We start from the raw sequence: 18,094 nt of genomic DNA, 5'->3' as shown, positions 1-18,094 counted from the left end.
AGCATTCCAGTCTTGATGAGCTCTTTTGTGTCTTTGCAACCCTCTCTTCCCTATTTCACATTTCTCTGGCTCCTTTTAATAATCCCAGCTGGGGGATGGTGAAATCTGCTGCGTTGATTACTGTCTGTTTCTTAACTCTAATCCCCTTCATTCTCTTGATTCATAACTGCAGAGAATCCAGACTTATTTTTTTTTTTTGGCCATGCCACACAGCTTGCAGGATCTTAGTTCCCTGATGACCAGGGGTTGAATCTGGGCCATGGCAGTGAAAGCGCCAAATCCTAACCACTAGCCCACCAGGGAACTCCCTTTATTTTTTTTATAATAATTAGAGAATTTCCTAATCTTGTGAGATATATATAAATTGATTGTTTTTGCACATTGGTCAGTTTTTAATTTATTCATTCCTCTGTAATTCCTAAGTATAATTATTAAACCGTCATTTACAAGAGAGTGGCATATAAAGCAATTTTATGCTCCAAAAGAAGGAATAAATCATAATACAATTGTAAATGCATTATCGTGTGATTAACATATAAATACCTATGTAAATATCACTTTATTAATGCTTGTAGTGGAACTTCAGAATCTAGGCAGTGTTAAGCAGAAGTCTCTTAAATAATCTGGGGATTAGAGAGGAGTCTTGACTGTGCAATTATCTATCTGAAATAATACATTTTCCTAGAAATAAACTCGCCCCGAATTGTAGGAAAAGCTGCATGAAATGAAACAGCATGTGAGATGGCCATTCAAAATATACAGGGATTGGGCTTCCCTGGTGGTGCAGTGGTTAAGAATTCGCCTGCCAATGCAGGGGACACCGGTTTGAGCCCTGGTCCGGGAAGATCCCACATGCCGTGGAGCAACTAAGCCCGTGCGCCACAACTACTGAGCCTGCATTCTAGAGCCTGCGAGCCACAACTACTGAGCCCACGAGCCACAACTACTGAAGCCCACGCGCCTAGAGCCCATGCTCTGCAACAAGAGAAGCCACCACAGTGAGAAGCCCGTGCACTGCAACGAAGAGTGGCCCCTGCTCACCACAACTAGAGAAAGCCCATGTGTAGGAACGAAGACCCAATGCAGCCAAGAATAAAAATAAATATATAAATATATATATATATATAGGGATTATATATATATTCAGTATATAACTGAATTCCCATTAGGATCACGTGATCAGTATTAAGAACTGGCATCACGTGTGTGCTCCCCAGAGAATCTGTCTATTGGTCCTGTGGGAGCTTCAGTGTTGCTTTAATTAAGTGCTCCAGGTGATTCCAAGGAGAGATCAGGGTTAAGCACATGGTCTTCTGGGTACACTTGTGAGAGCTGAGGCAAGGCTTTAGTCTAAGGAGAGGCAACAGTCTGCTCTACAGGGGTTTGGAAGGGGAACGTTAGTGCAGCCCACACACCCTGTGTTAGCAGTATTTTGGGACATTTATGAGGAGACAACATGTGTTGACAACAAAGAACAAATTCACAGCTGGTCTCCATGTAGGAGCTGTTTGTTCCTGACTCTCTCCTTAGACAAAGGACAGGAGAGACTGGCCTTTTCAGGACTTCAAAGTCGGCTTTGAAAGTTTGGCCTGTGGATATGGTGGGAACAGATGAAGGAGCTGTGCTGATGCCACAGAAGGCGTATTCTCAAGGTGCTGACCTAATTCCTCAACATAATATTGATGAGAAAACGACCCAGAGCAGGCGGAAGAAGAGGAGAAAATGGCAGCTTCTCAGGTAAACGTCCTGTCCTGGGTCAGAGGCTGCGTCCTCTTTTCCTCCTGAAATGCCGTGGATTGAGAACATACGAATCATTAAGTCTCTACTGACTTCTTGCCTAGTGAGGTGGTTTTCAACTACTTATGTTTTTTATTCTGATAGTCACGATCAGCTCTTTAAAATACTCTCTTCTGTCCCAGAGCCTTTTCTCCTCTGTCTGCATCCAGTCTCCCTATAGAGCATGAAGAATTATCACCATGAATTAATAACTTTCAAGTATTGAAAATATTCCCTTAGTGAGACATCAACAAGGGAAAGTATTGGTATCCAAGATTCCCACTGGGATGGAGTTAGGTGTTGGGATTTTAGGGAAGTAGGTGAAAATGTGGTGATTACTTTAATCTGGATACAATATTCTATTTGAAACAGGATTGAGAAATTGCACATATAAACAGGATGACCGTAGTAATCTTGAATCCCTCATAAAGTTTTGAAAAAAAAGTAGGAGAGGCAATTTATATGTTGTTAAGAAAGGCTTGCTATTTACATGAACTTTTAGGAATAGAGCATATGGGAGGTTTATATGGATTGAAATTTGCATAAAACTGACATTTTTCATGATCGATTCAGGTTATGATTTCCTTATTTTTGCCAAAAATGCCCAAGCAGTGATATTGTGTCCTTTGTGCTTCAGTCATCTGCTATCCGTGTATCCTATAACATCTGACCTTTACTGGTTCAGGTGCTTTCTTTGAGATTCCATCGCTGAGAAGTTCATGTTTTTTCCATTTATCTTTAATAAAGGTCTTAGAAATAGTGAAGGATGAGCATAATCCACTTCAGTTAATGTGGTAATGCCATTTCTTTTTAGTTTCCCTTTGCTTGTCGTTGGTTTTGAAATATGAACTCTCAACTGTGTTGAGTAGGGATACTGAGAGTTGAGTCCAGCCTGTGGTTCAAGGAAATGTAATGGAGTCTGTGTGGGTGCGTCAGGGCCGTGCATCCCACATACGCCATTGCTGTAGCAGCATTCCTGGCTGACTGTGAGACAGAAGGGCGTATGAAAACAGGGAAGGAGAATATCCTTGGCCTCTACGTAGGAGCGCATTTCTTCCTGAATCTGTCACGTATTAAGGGAGAGGGGAACGTGGTCTTTCTGCATTTCAGGGGCCTCCTGCCTCTGAGAGTGGGGGTAGCAGGTGAAGGCGCTGTGCTGATGCCCTCAAAGATGTACAGGTGCCATGTATCTACATAATATTGCCTGAGAAAGGAACCTAGAAGTGGAGGAGGAAGAGGAAGAAACGGCAGGTTCTCAGGTAAAATCTGTGACCCAGGTCAGCGGCTGTGTCCCCTTTTCTTGCTGAAATCCCATGTATTTAGAACTTGCAAACATTTACTTCTCTACCTCTGGTGGTCCTGCCTAACAAATTTGTTTTCAGTCCTTTTCTTTTCTTCCTAATGATAGCCAAGGTTAGATTTTTAGGATATTCCTCTCTTACATCCTATCGCCTTCTCTCCTTTTCTCCATCCAGGCTCCCTTTAGAGCATAAAGAATTCCTACCACGTATTACTGATGTGCAAATGTTGAAAATGTTCCCTTTTTGTCCTATCAACTTGGGGATGTGTTGATACACAAGATGCCCGCTGAATATGAGGTTGGGTCCGGGGATATGAGTGAAGAAGGAGAATATGTGATGTATACGTCCTGTCTGGTTGCAGCATCAGACTATGCAGACAAGGATAATGAAAAAGCACCAATAAAGCTGATTGCTATATGGCCCAGAATAACCCAAAGTTCTGAAAAAGAGAGCTCCCAATTGCCTCAAGGAAAGACTTACTATTTAAAATACACAAGGGTACAGGACATGAGAGTTATATGTGGTTTTAAATGTGCTTAACCCTGTTCGTATGATTCATGTTTTTCCGTTTGCTTTTTTGCAAAACTATCCCAGCAATGATGATGAATCCCATGTGCATTGGTCAGCTGATAGCAATTTGTCCCATTAAAACGGATGTTAATTTTGTTCACTTGATTCAGGGGCTGTCTGCCAGATTCAACTGGAAAGCTAATAATTTTCCAATTATCATTAATAGGGTCTTGGAGGGATTTACTGAGAGATGTGTATAAACCATTGCATTTCATGCGAATACTCCCCCTGTCTACTTCATTTCCCTTTACTTGTAGATTGCTTTGGAAAAGGATGACTCTCATTTTTGTTCAGGCTTTTGGTAGTAAATGTTCTGTAAATTTCCTTTTTATTCCACTGTCATTTCACAGTAATTCTCTTATTTATTACTTATTGTGTCTTCAGGAAAAGAACACAAGAGTCCTATAGTATATGTTCAAGTATCCTAAATGCTATAATATAATCAGCACAAATAAATGAAATCATTTCAAGGAAATAGGCATTTGTTGATGCAAAGAAAGTCTTCACGATGTTTCATCTGTCATTCTCATTTCTTGAGTTGATCTGCATCTTTCACTCTAGATCAGTGATCATTCTAGATGTTTATAAAATGAAACAAGATATTGTTGCCCACATCATAAAATCGGCTATCCATTCCTTATTTTTGATTGAGTACTACTTGGAAGTAGAGTTAAGGATCTGCAAATTAGAAATGCTTCCTAAGTGTTTTAAAGGGGCTGTCAGGAAATACCATTTGGTGAAGTAATTTTCTATAACTTACAGTGTCCTCTCTTCTCTATTGAACACAATACTGGACTGGAAAGTGTAGAATTCCTGGGATGAGTCATGTTCCTTTTTTTAATAAACAGGTCTTGCTGTCTCTAAGCTGAACCTGGTCACCTTTTCTGAGCAAAGGAAAGAGCCCTGGGATGTGAAGAAAAGGAGACAACAGTCATACACCCAGGTAGGTGGGAATGAATAAAGCAGAGAGCACAGGGGTGATGTCCAAAGATGAAGGAGGAAGCTCTGCTTCAGTGGAAATTATTTTGAGAAGCCCAGGTGTATGTCTCTTGCTGTCACAGAGGTACTTATCCTGCTCCACTCGTATCCTGCTCCTAAATCCTCTAAGGGTTTTCCTTTTTCTTCAGTGACCTTCCATGGCAGTCAGAGTGAGAGCCAATCAGAGCCATGGCCTCTGAGGGTCTGCATGTTCTGACTAAAAATTCCATTGCTTTTGGGGACCTGGGAAAATTTGTGCACATAACAAGGTTCTTTTATGGAGTTTATGTGAGTTTCTCCTCCCTTGTCTCTGGAGGTACTCGTCTCCTAGAGACACGTACACATTCCACTACAACCCTGGGAACATGAGATAGACTGACCGTCCCCCACTCAAGTCTATGTAGAGGAGGCTTCCCCATGGACCAGACCCTGTACTAGGTCATCAGAAATGAACCTGGGAGCCTCACAGTGTTTACCCAGTCTCACGGTTTAACCTGGGCCACTTCATTAAGATCCTGGGCCCTGCCAAAGACTAATTGACGGAAGCTATGGGGGTAGGACACAGGGGGTGGTAGTTCTAAAAAAATACACAAATGATCCCAGTGGGGAGTCAGGCTGAAAATGACTTTGGGGAACATTGCTCATCGGAATTTCACGTCTATACGAATCACTTACGGATCCCATTAAAAACAGATACTGGGGCCCACACTCAGAGGTTATGACTTTCCAAGTCTGGGATGGAGGTCATTAATTTGCACTTTGAGCGACCACCGAAGTTGCTTCTCCCAGACCTCATTTCCCCCAGCATTAATCTAGAGAAATCAAGGAAGCACCTGAGTGCCTTACACCCAACCACCCTATCTGAACACAAATACGGCTTGTTCCCAGTGAAGACCACTCACAACTTCAGAAAAGATGACATTCTCTGCTCACCACTTCCAAATTGAGTGGGGACTAGAGAAAGCAGTGGGGTCTGAGCAACACTGTTACGGGGAAACAACATTTATTCATTCACGAAAGGAATGTTTCATGAGGACCTACTATATGCTCACAGGTATGTGGGGATGCGCTGTGTTCAAGACACTGTGCTAACATCCTCACATTATGAGAGTTGACTCGTAATCTGCTGGGAAGTGGGGATTCTATGTTCATCTTTCCCAGGAGGATTTAGATGTCGGGCTTGCCTTTCTGGGAGTAGAGATGATCTTTTTCTCTTTTCGTTCATTACCACTGATGATAAAGATAAAATCTACCCACCAAATTTTAAGTCTTTTGCTCTCCTTTATCTGAGTCTGAGTATCAAAAATTGTGAATGCTAGGTCCATTCACAAAGGTGGCAGAGTTTTCAGGAACTCTGGTCTCTGAGCTGCTCTAAAAAGCATGACCAAAGGCAGAGCCATGGCAGGACTTTTTTTTTTGGTTGCTTAAGTGGACATTTAATTAATTTATTTATTTTTGTTTTGGGTGGGGGTTTGGCCGCATGGCTTGTGGGATCTTAGTTCCCCAACCAGGTATTGAACCTGGGGCCTGGCAGTGAGAGCTCGGAGTCCTAACCACTGCACTGCTAGGGAATTCCCTAAGTGGTCATTTTAAACAGAATGAACTGACATTCACTATTATGCTCTGCAAGTCTGATTTTGAAAGAGGGACTATATTTTGGGTGGGAATTCTGAAGCAGCAGAGCTGTTCCCACAATGTTAAGCCCGAAGCATGAAACAGGAATCTGTGGCATCGGATGGGCTGCTCTAGAGGTGGGACTGACCAGCGCCTTATGCGTTTGTATTACTCAGGGTGATTCTGGGTGGCCAGTCCCTAATTCCAGCCTGCTCTTGGGTCGTATGCATTGTTAGAGGTACTAGATTCAAGTCCTTATGAGTTTCACCTGCATTCCCTGTGTGTGCCTGTGTGAAGGTTTGGGCTAAAGAAGAGGCTAAAAACCCCAGGGGGGACAACACAGGTCAGAGGGAGAACTGGTCTGTGGTACCAGCTTGCCTGAACTGCGAACTCAGGTGTGTCGGCTCCATTAAAATGGAATTCAAGGCTGGCTATCTTGATCCCCGGGCTGGTGAAGGATGTTTTGGCCCTGGGAGGGGCGGGTGTGTGCCAGAAGTCCTCTGTGCACTGCTCAGCACGTGGTGGGAGACTCTGCCGGTGCAGGCAGTGTGGTGTTACTATCAAGGGTGCAGTCTGGTCAAGTGAGGGCACAGCTGTGCTGGTGTGTTGTTGGCGTGAGTGAGTGGGGGCAGGGAGAAGCGGGGAGACACTTCACCCTGAGTCCTCAGGCCACGCTGCACCTGAGCGAGGTGTTTAGGGACTAGATGAGGAAAGTGCTCAAAATGAAATGCGGCCCTGTGTGTTAAAATGTTAATTTACGAGCATTCCAGTTTTCAAGTGTTCATTTGAGCCGACCTCTGTTCAGTTCCAGCAGCCTCAAATCAAAGGTGGTTAGGAGCACTTTATCTGCAGAAACTCAGAGAGGGGTTTTTCTAAAGAAGACACCACATCAAAGCAAGGATAATAATTGATTGTATCTTAACCAGTCACCTTGGTTTGGGAAAGCCTTGCTGGTAGTGTGTGACTGGTTGTTCTTAATTTATGTTCTCAGATTAACGTGCCTTGACTCTGAATTAAGTTTTGTTTGCTTAAATAGACTACCAAAGTATGAGAGTCACCTCAGCCTAATGGCCTCCTTGTTTAATTACTTTAACACTGGAAACACAGTAGGTGGGATATTACACTTTTCATCCATTTGCAAGGTGATTTAGCAATTGTCCACCTAACGTAGAAATGCACAGTCACGTTGATGCAACGGTTTCATGTCCCAGAACTATCCAGGTAAGCCACATGTGTAGAAATCGGAGATCCACATTCTGTGATAGCAGGACAAAAACAGATGCGTCTATGTAAATGCATAACTAAGGAGGGTTTCAGTAAAGGCTTTTTATTCATAATTACCATGGAATATGATGCTGTGTTTTTGGGAGTGCAGGAGATCCATTTCTACTGGTGAGAAAATAACACCTTCATATATCATTAGTTAAGGAAAGCAGTTTGATTGACAGAAAGTTTGATTTGACAATATGTATGTCAGTATTGAAGCATGTACATAATATTTTAGTGTTTGTGTGTGTATGGATGTATATTATACAAATTCAAATGTAGTTTTTTACACATGGAAATTGCATAGGAAGGAGGATATATTTGGAACTGATGATGTTACATGGAGATAAAATTTTATTGCTTCTGGGGGTGGTTAATTAATGTGCATTTTTACTTGATTTTGTTTAAATATTTTATAATTTCATATTTTATAATGTTTATTATTTTATAATTAAATTTGTCCTTGTGTGTAATAGTTCTCTATCACTGCCGTAACGTATGACCACACACTTAGCAGTTTAGAAAACATTCTACAGTTCATAAGTTAGAAATCCAGTGGTCTTGGCTGGGCTTTTTTTTACGGTCTTACAAGGTCAAAAATCAGGGTCTCCTGAGGCATAGGTTCTTATCTGCAGCTTCCATGGGAGATTCCACTTCCAGGACCATTCAGGTGCTAGGCAGAACCCATTTCATTCTGGTGGCTTCCATGTGAGCCCTCCATGGTCACACCTTGCATCCGGTGTCCCTAAAGGAGAGAAGAAACACTGTGTCATTGTTCACTCAATTTTTTTTCTCTAATCCTTTAGTGTGTATTCATTTGAAGGGATTATCACAAGTATTTTATGTAAGCAAGGTTATTACCTCAAGGTCTCAAACTAGAAACTATTCACAATTAGGTTATGATTTGAATGCAAATCATGGAATTAGTGAATAGGAGAAAAAGTTAGTGACCCTTAATCCACCTGCTGCAACTACCATCACCCTCCTCCACCCCTCAACTCCACCATCCTCTATTCCTCATTGTGACCTCAGTCTCTCTGCCTCTGTGACCTTTAGATATCTCTAGAATGAATTCTTCCCCTTCTAGGCTTCTTTATTGCTCTCCCATGTCCATCCTGTGCATTTTAGACCTCCATCCCCATGAAACCTCTATCCCCCAGATTCCAGAGCTCTCAGTCCAACCTCCTCCCCTTCTACTGCTCTCAAGCCTTTTATCCTTCGTACCCTCCTTCTCTCTTGCCCTTTATCCTCCTCTCCTTCCAGTGACTTCAGCCCATGTCTCATGTCCTGTATGTCTAATGCCCTCAAATGTTCTAGTCATCAGTTATCTAGTGTCCTTAGTTTCCTCACGACCCTGCACCCATTTCCCCCAACCCTGTAATTCCTGACTCTGCAATTTCCTCTGCCATTTTTTTGAATAGTTGGAGAACAGGTGTTAACTGTTCTCTAAATGTTTGGTAGAATTCACTTGTGAAGCCATCTGCCTGGACTTTCGTTTGTTGGAAGGTCTTTTTGTTTTTAATAACTGATTCAATTTCATTACTGGTAATTTGATTATATTTTCTATTTCTTCCTCATTCAGTCTTGGTAGATTGTACGTTTCTAGGAATTTCTCCATTTTTTCTAGGTTGTCCATTTTATTAGCATATAATTGTTCATGGTAGTCTCATGCTCATTGGTGTTTCTTTTTCTTTTTGAGTCTTTTCTTTTCTCTTTTCTTTTCTTTTTCTTGATGAGTCTTGCTAAATTTTGTTTATCTTTTCAAAGAACCAGCTCTTAGTTTCATTGATCTTTTCTATCGATTGTTAATCTCTATTTTATTTATTTCTGCTCTAATCTTTATGGTTTTTTAAATTTTATTTTACAAACTTGGAGCTTTGTTCCTTTTCTCACCCCTTTGGGTGTAAGGTTAGATGGTACATTTGAGATTTTTCTTGTTTCCTGGTAACTTGTGTCACTGTAAACTTGCCTTTTAGAACTGCTTTTGCTGTGTCCCATGGAGTTGGATTGTTGTGCTTTCATTTTCATTTGTTTCTAGGTATTTTTTAATCTCCTGTTTGATTTCTTCAGTGATCAAAATCTCACAGCATTTGTAGTCTCACAGCATTGTGTTTGGAAAAGATACTTGATATGACTTCAATTTTCTTAAATTTACTGGGGGTTGTTTTGAGGTCTCGCATGTGATCTATCCTGGAGAAAGTTCCATGTGCAGTTGAAAAGGAAGTGTATTCTGTCGCTTTGGGATGGAATGTGCTATACATATCCATCTAGTCTAATGTGTCATTTAAGGCCAGTGTTTCCTAATTGATTTTCTGTCTGGATGATGTGTCCATTGTTATAAGTGGGGTTTTAAAGTTCCCTACTTTTATTGTGTTACTGTCAATTTCTCCCTTTATGTCAGTTAATATTTGCTTTATGTATTTAGGTGCTCCTATGTTGGGTGCATAAATACTTACAATTGTTATATCTTCTTGGATTGATCCCTTGATCATTATGTAGTGTCCTCCTTTGTCTCTTTTAACAGTCCTTATTTTAAAGTCTAATTTATTTGGGAGTTCCCGGGTGGTCCAGTGGTTAGGACTTGGTGCTTTCACTGCTGTGACCTGGGTTCAATCCCTGGCTGGGGAACTAATATACCACAAGCCGCATGGCCAAAGGAAAAAAAAAAGCCTCTTTTAAAAATCACTTAAAAGTTCAAATACACTGGTATGTGGAGCATGAAACACTTATTGGGATATACTGAAAGATGCAAAAAACTAAAAATAGAACTACCATGTGACCCAGCGATTCTATTCCTGGGTGTATATACAAAAAAAAAAAACACCGAAAAACACTATTTCAAAAAGTTAAATGCACCCTAGTGTTCATAGCAGCACTATTTACAATTGCCAAGATTGTAACCTAAGTGTCCATCAACAGATGGTTAAAGAAGATGTGGTATATATGTACAACACAATACTATTCAACCATGAAAAAATGTGATTTGCAGCAACATGGATGGACTTGGAGGGCATTATGCTAGGTGAAATAAGTCACAGAGAAAGGAAAATACTGTATGATATCACTTATGTGGAATCTAAAAAATACAACAGATGAGCAAATACAACAAAGAAGAAACAAACTCACAGATACAGAGAACAAACTAGTGGTGACCAGTGTTGAGGTGGGAGGTACAAACTATTGGGTGTAAGATAGGCTCAGAGATGTATTGTACAACCCGGGGGAATAGCCAATATTTTATAATAACTGTAAATGGACAGTAACCTTTAAAAATTGTATAAAAAATTTAAAATTTTTAAATAAATAAGTTAAAAGCTTCAATATCCTCAAAGAATATTTGAAAAGAGGGATATGCTTTTCTCTAATTTTTACCTTAATCAGTGCACTTTAAAGATGTGAGAAAGTATAAATATGTAAGGGGGATGGGTGGGAGAGAACAGACTCTGGCATCACAATTTATAACACGCGCACATTGACACACAGTAAACAAAAAATTCTGATCTGTTGATTCAGTTATAATGTGCTTTATTAACATAGATCACGACTTCCTTTGTGAATCATCAAATATGCATTCATGGCATCATTTTCAAAGGCTTCTGTCCATTCTCAACACAAAATGTTAATCCACCCTCCGTTGCTGCCTTTGGTTTATTTTCAAACAAATCTGTGATGCAAACAACTTCATGCTCTGGATCTTTGGGGGTAGGGCGTCTCAGCTCACCTGAGGACAGGTGGTCATGCCCTGCTCTCAGGTAGTCCTGTGGGTCAAGTGGGCCCTGAGAGGAGAGGGGGCTAAAGGACCTGAGGACTAAAGGTACCTTTGGGTGGATTTCTACGGGCCACCCCTCACACAACCCTAAACCCACCATGTGATTTCCACCAACCCAGCAGCCTCTCCCGTAGGCAACAGCAAGGCCACATCTATTCCAGGAGGGGCTCAGCCCCTAGGAATCAGGCCCAGGGAACCTGCACTTCTGGAAGTTCTTAACCCAAACTTTCACGCTACTCAGTGGTCTCAGGTGCGCTCTGCCTGATAGCTCTAGCTCAGTGCTACTGGATACGGGTCTGAGGAGTAACATCTGCACCAACAACAAACTTGTTAAAGATGCCATTTCATAAGCCTCACAGGAGAATCATAATCTAGAGTGGGGCCCTGATTCCCCCCAAATTTGTAAGCACTTTAAATCTTTGGAAGAAATGTTTGCTACGTGGCTCCCATGCAGTTTCCCACTAGTATTACATGATGAGTATTTAGCAATAACATCACCTGTGCCCTCCCCACAGAGTCTATCAATCTGCGTGGGAGCATCTGCATTGTTTTAACTCCAGGTGATTCTAAGGTTAGGCCCTGTTTAAGCGCGAGGGCTGCTGGGTTCATTGGTGGGCGTTTCTTCCAGTCTTTCGGCCTTTTGCCTTTGAGGAGGCATCAGTGTCTCTTCTACATGGGATTGGAAGGGGTAGGGCCGTGTAGCCCACTTACGCTCTGCTGTAGCAGAGTTTTGGGGCCTGTGTGTAGGGGAGAGCACACGTAGACAGGAAAGAGAAACCGCACAGTTTGGTCTCCATGAAGGAGCTCATTGTTCCTGAATCTCTCTTTTTCAAAAGGTTGGCATATCAGCGTTTCAAGGTCCTTTTGCCTGTGGGCGTGGTGGGAATAGGTGAAGGAGCTGTGCTGACGCCACAGAAGGTATATTCTCAAGATGCTGACCTGATTCCTCAACATAATACCGATGAGAAAACAACCCAGAGCAGGAGGAAGAAGAGGAGAAGATGGCAGCTCAGGTAAACGTCCTGTCCTGGGTCAGAGGCCGTGTCTGCTTTTTCTCCTGAAATGTCATGGATTGAGAACCTGCAAACGTTTCATTTTCTACTTCTGATGTTCCTGCCTAGCAAGGTTGTTTTCAGCTACTTGTTTTTTCCTTCTTATGATAGTCAGCTCTTTACAATACTTCTCCCCTGTGTTCCAGAGCCTTTTCCCCATTGTCTGCATCCAGGCCCCCTACAGAGCATGGAGAATTCTCACCATGAATTAACGACCTTCAACTATTGAAATTATTCCTTTCTCACCATGAATTAACGACCTTCAACTGTTCAAATTATTCCTTTTATGAAAGATCAACATGGGAAGGCATTAATATCCCAAACTCCCTCTGGGATAATTTCAGATGTTGAGATATTAGTAAAGAAGGGGAAAGTGGAATGATTAATGTACGTCTGAATGCAACATCAACTTAGCACCACAGGATTAACGCACTTTTTTTTTTTTTTCGGTACGCGGGCCTCTCACTGTTGTGGCCTCTCCCGTTGCGGAGCACAGGCTCCAGATGCGCAGGCTCAGCGGCCATGGCTCACGGGCCCAGCCGCTCCGCGGCATGTGGGATCTTCCCGGACCGGGGCACGAACCCGTGTCCCCTGCATCGGCAGGCGGACTCTCAACCACTGCGCCACCAGGGAAGCCCTTAACACACTTTTAAGTGGGATGGCATTAGTGGTCCAGATAACTCAAAGTCGTAGGGAAAAAAAAAGTAGGAGAGATTTGCTCTCAAATCTCAATATACAGGCTTCCCTGGTGGCGCAGTGGTTGAGAGTCCGCCTGCCGATGCAGGGGACACGGGTTCGTGCCCCGGTCCGGGAAGATCCCACATGCCGCGGAGCGGCTGGGCCCGTGAGCCATGGCCGCTGAGCCTGCGCGTCCAGAGCCTGTGCTCCGCAACGGGAGAGGCCACAACAGTGAGAGGCCCGCGTACCGAAAACAAATAAATAATAAAATCTCAATATACAGTATTGATAAGAAAGACTATTTAATTACACTATTAGAGTCAGAGAACATGGGAGGTATATGTGGACTGAAATTTGCATAAAACTGACATTTTTTCATGATAGTTTCAGATTATGGTTTTCTTATGTATTTTCGCCCAGAATACCACAGTAGGGATAATGTGTCTTGTGTGCTTCAGTCACCTGGTAATGATTTGTCCCATTACACCCGACGTTCATTGGTTCAGGTGCTTTCTGCAAGATTCCTCTGCTGTGAAGTTTATATACTTCTTTTATGTTTAGTAAGGGTTTGGTGTGATTCACTGAGAAATGTGCGTAAACCGTCATGGTAAATGTGGAAACTCCAATTTCTTCTTAGTTCTCCTTTGCTTGTAGTTTGCTTTGGAAAATGAACATTGTCCCCTTTGTTTATTAAAGATATTGGCTTTTCAAGTGGAGGTTGTAATCAGTCAAGGCTTGTTTTTGTAAATTTCCATTATACTCTGTGCTCATGTAACAGACATACTCTTCTTTATCACTTCTCTGTATTTTCCAAAAAGTTTACCAGAATCATATATTAACGTATGCTCAATTGTGTTAAATTTCTGAAATATAGCTCAACTCAAGTGATATTTTCCAAGGCATCAAAGACTCAGAACCAATAGCTCTAACTTATTTTATACCATTGTGTGTATGTCTCCCCTAGTGTATTTGTAAAATACAAAGTGCATCATCCACAAATAGATTTATAAGATTTACCCAATTAAAAATAGTTATTTCTTCTTTAAAAGTTTGATAGAGAACAAGTTTGATAGAATTCACCAGTGAAGCCATCTAGTCCTGGTAGTTTTTTGCTGGGAGGTTTTTGAGAACTGATTCAGTCTCCTTGGTCTCTTCAGATTGTTTTATTTCTTCATGATTCAGTCCTTTTATTTTTTAATTTTTTCTTTGGCCTGTGGATTTTTTAGGATCGTGTTGTTTATTTTTATTTATTTATTTATTTATTGGCTGCATTGGGTCTTCATTGCTGCGTGCAGGTTTTCTCTAGTTGTGGCGAGCAGGGGCTACTCTTCCTTGCAGTGCACAGGCTTCTCATTGCGGTGGCTTCTCTTGTTGCAGAGCACAGGCTCTAGACACATGGGCTTCAGTAGTTGTGGCCTGCGGGCTCAGTAGTTGTGGTGTGTGGGCTTCAGTAGTTTTTGCACACGGGCTCAGTAGTTGTGGCTCGCGGGCTCTAGAGCGCAGGCACGCTAGTTGTGGTGCATGGGCTTAGTTGCTCCACGGCACGTGGGATCTTCCCAGACCAGGGATCGAACCCATGTTCCCTGCATGAGCAGGCAGATTCTTAACCACTGCACCACCAGAGTAGTCCCTGGATCGTGTTGTTTAATTTCCACATATTTGTAAACTTTCCAGATTCTGTCCTGTTGTTCATTTCTGCTTTCTTACCATTGACGTTAAAAGAATACTTAGTATGTAAGTCAAGCAAGTCAGAAAGAGGAAGACAAATACTATATGATATCATTTCTATGCGGAATCTAAAGTATGACACAAATGATCCTACCTATGAAACGGAAACAGAATCACGGACATAGAGGACTGACCGGTGGTTGCCAAGGGGGAGGGGTTAGGGGAGGGATGGAGTGGGAGGTTGGGTTTAGCAGATGTAAGCTTTTATATATAGAATGGATAAACAATAAGATTGAACTGTATAACACGGAGAACTATATTCAGTATCCTATGATGAACCATGATGGAAAAGAATATTAAAAAGAATGTGTGTGTGTGTATAAATGTGTGTGTATATATATATATATGTATGTGTGTATGTGTGTGTGTATATATATATATATATATATATAAAACTGAATCACTAAAAAAAAATACTTAGTGATATTGGTCTTCTTAAATTTGCTAAGACTTGTTTAGTGACACATCACATGATCTGTCCTGGAGAATGTTCAATGTGAAGTTGAGAAGAATAGGTTTAAAGTGTATTTTGTATGGTATAACTAGCTACCACTGCTTTCTTTTGGTTTCCACTTGTATGGAATATCTTGTTCAAAAGCTTCACTTTGAGCTTAATTTGTGTTTTTAACACTGAAGTGAATCGCTGATGGGCAGCATATAGTTTGATCTTATATTTTTTTTCCTAATTTTTATTGGAGTATTGTTGATTTCAAATGTTGTGTTAGCTTCAGATGTACAGCAAAGTGAATCAGTTATACATGTATCAACTTTTTTTTAAGATTCTTTTCCCACATAAGCTGATCTTGTATTTTTATCTGTCTAGCCACTGTATGACTTTTGACTAGAGAATTTAATACATTTATGTTTACAGTAATTATTGATAGGTAAGGACTTACCAATGCCATCTTATTGTTTCCTGGATGTTTTGTTGTTTCTTGTTCCCTTTTTCCTCTTTTGTTGCCTTTCTTTGTGAATTAGTGATATTCTATAGTGGTATGTTATGATTTCCTTCTCTTTATATTTTCTGAATCTAATATAGGTTTTTGCTTTGTGGTTCCATGAGGCTCACAGAAAGCATCTTATAGATATAACAGTCTATTTTGTGTTGATAAGAATTTAACTTCCATCACATACAAAAAAATTTACTCTTTTACTCCCCTCCATGAATTTTTGTATATGGTATTACAATTTACCTCTTTGTATATTGTTTATACATTAAAATTATTATAGCTGCCGTTATTTTAATAATCTCATCCTTTACCCTTTATACTAAAGTTAACTGGTTAACACACCACCATATCACACTACTGAAGTATTCTTACCTTAACTATATACTTATAAGTCTACTGTGTATTCTCATGTTTTCATGGTACTATTTAGTTTCCTTTTATTTTAGCTTGAGGAACTCTTGGAATTTGTTCTAAGACAGATCTAGTGATGATGAACTCCCTCAGCTTTTGTATTTTGAAAAGACTATTTAATCTCTTCTTTTAAGAAGGATAATTACAGTGGATAGGATATGCCTGGTTGGCAGGGTTTTTTTGTTTGTTTAGGGTTTTGTTTTTTGGGGTTTTTTTGAGCAATTTGAATATATCATCCCATTCTCTCCTGGCCTGTGAGGTTTCTGCTGAGAAATCAACTTTTAATCTTATGAGGATTCTCTTGTAACTTATAACCTTATCTCCTCTTGATGCTTTTAAGATTCTTTGTTTTTGATAGTTGACAGTTTTATTATAATGTGTTGGAGAAGAATTTTTTTTTGAGTTAAGTTTGTCTGGTGCCCTATGGGTTTCATGAACTTGGATATCTAAATCTCTCCCAAAACTTGGAAGGTTCTCGGCCACTATTTATTTAAATAAGCCTTCTGTCTGTATCTTTTCCTTCGAAGACTCCATAATTCACGGAATGTTTCTTTTGATGGTATCTATACATCACATAGTCATTCTTCACTCTTTTTATCTTTGTTCTCCTCTGAATGGATATTTTCAACTTACTGTCTTCTAACTCACAGAAAATTTTTTCTGCTTGATCTGTTTTGATATTGATGATGCTTATTGCATTTCTTTTTTTCCTTGTAATATATTTAACATATAATATTATTTGAATTTAAGGTGTACAGCATGGTGATTTTATACATTTACATATTATAGTATGATTGCCATTGTAGTGGGAGTTATCACCTCTATCATGTCACATAATCATTATTTCTTTATTGTGGTTGGAAAAATTAAGATCTAGTCTCTAAGCAAGTTTGACTATAATACAACACCATTGTCTGTATTCACTATAATGTGCATCAGATCTTTAGGAACTGTTTACTATTAGTTAAAAGTCTGTACCCTTAAACAACATCTCTCCTGTTCCCCACACCACAGCCCCCCGTAACCAACATTCTGTGAGTTTTGGCATTTTTTGTTTGGATTTTACGTATAAATGATATCACATAGTATTTGTCTTTCTCTTTTTGACTTATCTCAGCATAATTTACCCAAGGTACATCAGTGTTGAAAATGGTAGAATTTCCTTCTTTCTAATGGCTGAATAATATTCATTGTGTGTATGTATATATAGATATAGATATCACATCTTTCTTATCCATTCATCTGTTGGTAGGAACTTAGGTTGCGTCCATATCTTGGCTATTGTGGATAATGCTGCTGTAAATATGGGGGTACATATATCTTTTCAAGTTAGCGCCTTTATTTTCTTTGGATAAATACCCCAAAGTGGAATTGCTGAATCATATAATAGATCTATTTTTACTTTTTTGAGAAACCTTCATATTGTTTTCCACAGTAGCTGCAAAAATTATATCCCCACTAACAGTTCACATGTTCCCTTTTGTCCACATCCTCAGCAACGCTTATCTCTTGTCTTTTTGATGATAGCCATTCTAACAGTTGTGAGATGATACTTATTGTGGTTTTGATTTGCATTGTACTGATGATTAGTCATGTTGAGCACATTTTCAACTGCCTATTGGCCATCTGTATGTCTTTTATGGAAAAAAAGTCTATTTCCTTTGTCCATACATACATCGGATTGTTTGGTTTCTTGTGGCATTTTATGAGTTGGGTTTTTTTTTGGATTTATTTATTTTTGGCTGCACTGGGTCTTCGTTGCTGCGTGCGGGCTTTCTCTAGTTACAGCGAGCAGGGGATTACTCTTCGTTGCGGTGCGTGGGCTTCTCATTGTGGTGTCTTCTCTTGTTGCGGAGCACGGACTCTGGGCATGTGGGCTTCAGTAGTTGCAGCACGCAGACTCAGTAGCTGTGGCTCACGGGCTCTAGAGCACAGGCTCAGTAGTTGTGGTGCAAAGGCTTAGTTGCTCTGCGGCATGTGGGATCTTCCTGGACCAGGGCT

At 40.6% G+C, this 18,094-nt stretch overlaps 1 long non-coding RNA gene across 1 annotated transcript in view; it reads left to right on the top strand.

The window, feature by feature from the left end:
- The window catches only part of LOC109552003 (uncharacterized), a 74,565-nt gene that overhangs the window by 13,229 nt on the left and 43,242 nt on the right, over nt 1-18,094 (top strand). Inside the window, exons 4-7 of the long non-coding RNA XR_002178697.3 lie at nt 1,531-1,737; nt 2,887-3,035; nt 4,496-4,590; nt 12,111-12,287. This is a non-coding gene — a long non-coding RNA (uncharacterized lncRNA). The remainder of the gene's footprint in view (nt 1-1,530; nt 1,738-2,886; nt 3,036-4,495; nt 4,591-12,110; nt 12,288-18,094) is intronic.

This window comes from Tursiops truncatus, chromosome 10 (genome assembly GCF_011762595.2).
Source record: "Tursiops truncatus isolate mTurTru1 chromosome 10, mTurTru1.mat.Y, whole genome shotgun sequence".
In the NCBI taxonomy this organism is placed as follows: domain Eukaryota; kingdom Metazoa; phylum Chordata; class Mammalia; order Artiodactyla; family Delphinidae; genus Tursiops; species Tursiops truncatus.
The sequence above is the reverse complement of the archived record's forward strand: the minus strand, read 5'-3'. Positions and strand labels throughout refer to the sequence as shown.